The sequence below is a fragment of the Arachis ipaensis genome, chromosome B07 (genome assembly GCF_000816755.2).
Source record: "Arachis ipaensis cultivar K30076 chromosome B07, Araip1.1, whole genome shotgun sequence".
Classification (NCBI taxonomy): domain Eukaryota; kingdom Viridiplantae; phylum Streptophyta; class Magnoliopsida; order Fabales; family Fabaceae; genus Arachis; species Arachis ipaensis.
Genome location: NC_029791.2, coordinates 97286657 through 97289384, shown reverse-complemented (window position 1 = coordinate 97289384; position 2728 = coordinate 97286657).

The window sequence follows — 2728 nt, the reverse complement described above, 5'->3', positions numbered from 1 at the left end:
ATATATAAAAATAAATAAATAAATAAGAGTCTTTATACATATTGTATAAATATTCCATTGACTTCTTATACTTTCTGAATGAATAAATATCTAACAGTGCGAACAAGTTGGAGCCACAGGTAGCTCGTAGCTTAGCGAGGGTGAAGGGACCATTTTGACATGAATTATGATTTTGAGTGAGCCTTTTCATTATTGCTTTGCTATGCAACAAACAAGAAAAAGAACCTACGAACATTGCCAATATCATTCATTTCATTTCATTTCCTAACGTGATGAATTGATGAAGCTGCCGACACCCTTTCTTCAATTCCCTCCATCACTCATATATATATCAAGAATAAAATTTCTAAGTAATTTATAAGTGTGAAATATCATTCATTTGGCGAGTTAGTATTTGAATGTTAAGTTAGACCTATTGAATTTTAATTAAAATATGATATTAGAACATATCTAATTTAATATTGTTAGGTCATCCATTTATTTTATTCACGTTTTAGATTATCGTTTCTAAATTCTTTAAAGATAATTTATAAGTGGTGTGAAATATTCCTTCGCTCATGAGATAACTTTTAAAATTGAATTAAAATTTTCAAAGGTAAAAGACTAGAATTCGATCAATTTACCTTTAATTTTTCATTAAGTTTCATATCATTAAGTTGTTAGTCTTACACTACGTACTGTTGCATGGTGATAATGATGGATGACATGCGCACTACTTGTGGTTAATCATATATATGATCCGATCTTATCCCCTTGCGAGACAATGCAACTTTAATTTGATTTATTTCATTATTAGCGCCAGTAATCGTAGTTGTAAAGGCGTTGAAAAATAGTAATGGCTAGCTAAGAATTTTGATTAGTAGTGCAACTAATTAAACTTTTTACTAATTGGCAATCAATTGGAAACACGGGTGTTAGTTGTCGAGTCATAGTCACATATGCATAATGCATAGTTTCTTTGATAGAGATTTTTGTAGTGATATGCACCTAACAATTAATATTATGATAACATTATTTATTTTTGTATCATTGTTTCATGAAATCAAGAAAAATGTAATATGAAGACAGATATACATACATAGTTTTGTTCTTCATGGAGCTAAGCCACGCAACTACAATAATGAATCATGAATGTCAATGTTGTAAGAAAAAGTGAAGTACATATATATATATATATGATGCAGTACAAAGAGATCACACCGTATGTACCGTACAAATGTATATTATTACCAATAACTGCTAATTAACTACATCTTATATAGTTACTAGCTAGATTTGTTTGAATTTGAATTATTGAATCAATTGTTTGAGATTGATTTTAGGACGGTCCCAGCAGACATGTGGATGCAAAGGCCTATTGATTTTGGCATTATCTCACCTCACTTCACCTACTCACCCACCCCACACTCACATGTGATCACTTGCTTAAGAGAGAGGTGAGAATTAAAGAACTAAACCACATTTTGTAATCAAAATAATTGGGCTCTGTAAAATTTCTAATCATTATTACATATCGTTTCGCCTTGTCGATAGGTTCCACCACTACGTTATTATAATAAGAGATATAATTATTTATGTGTTTTTATTTATTAATTTAAATATTTTATAATATAATATTAAAATTTTTATTACTTTGACCACGACTATGTTAACCATAGTTAAAAATTGTGACTTTGTTTAAAAAGTTATAACCATAGGTCAAAGATCACAGTTTTTTTTTATTAGTTTAATTTTTTTGTAGTAGTTTGGTGCAATTATTACTATATATCCTTATGAAATTTGTTTACATTGCATAGCCTAGCTAGCTAGTGGAGGTATGTGTGTATGTATCTGAACTGGTCATACAACGAAGATTTGGAACTTTGGGTGGGTAGGGACAGTCCCTCTTTTCCTTTGAACAATAATGCATTTCTATCATTGTCTTTCCTACTTTTCCTTTTTTTGTATTCTTCTCTGTTGGTTTACTTGTACACTTCACGTTACTATTAGCGTTTTGTCAAGACACATTTCAAATATTGATGTATATATCTTATATGATATAATAATAGTTCAGAGTTGTATATACGCGACTTTCATAATTTAAAGATATCGAATTCAATTTTTCATTATAATCACTTTAAAATTATTTCTGAAATAGAGCTCCGATTAGTAATAAATCAATCTTTCAATTTGTTTGTCAGATTAAAAGAGACTGTGCAAGAAAATCTAAAATCATCCAACCCAAAATTTAATAAAAATGGTAATACATAAGTCTATCTAGATAAGTGACCATGCAGTCAAGGATTCCTGCAAAATTATTGGACCTCTCTAATTTTCTTTGAAAGGCTGAACAAACTTTTCAGTCTTATTAGGATATTTCACTATTATTTTGGAAAAAAATTTAAATATATCGGTATATCGATGTTTCAGTAATTTTTAAAATTATAAAAAATATATATAATATATATAATTAAAATAAACATTTAAATGCAAGAAAAATCCAACCCAAAATTTAATAAAAATGGTAATACATAAGTCTATCTAGATAAGTGACCATGCAGTCAAGGATTCCTGCAAAATTATTGGACCTCTCTAATTTTCTTTGAAAGGCTGAACAAACTTTTCAGTCTTTTCAGTATATTTCACTATTATTTTGGAAAAAAATTTAAATATATCGGTATATCGATGTTTCAGTAATTTTTAAAATTATAAAAAATATATATAATATATATAATTAAAATAAACATTT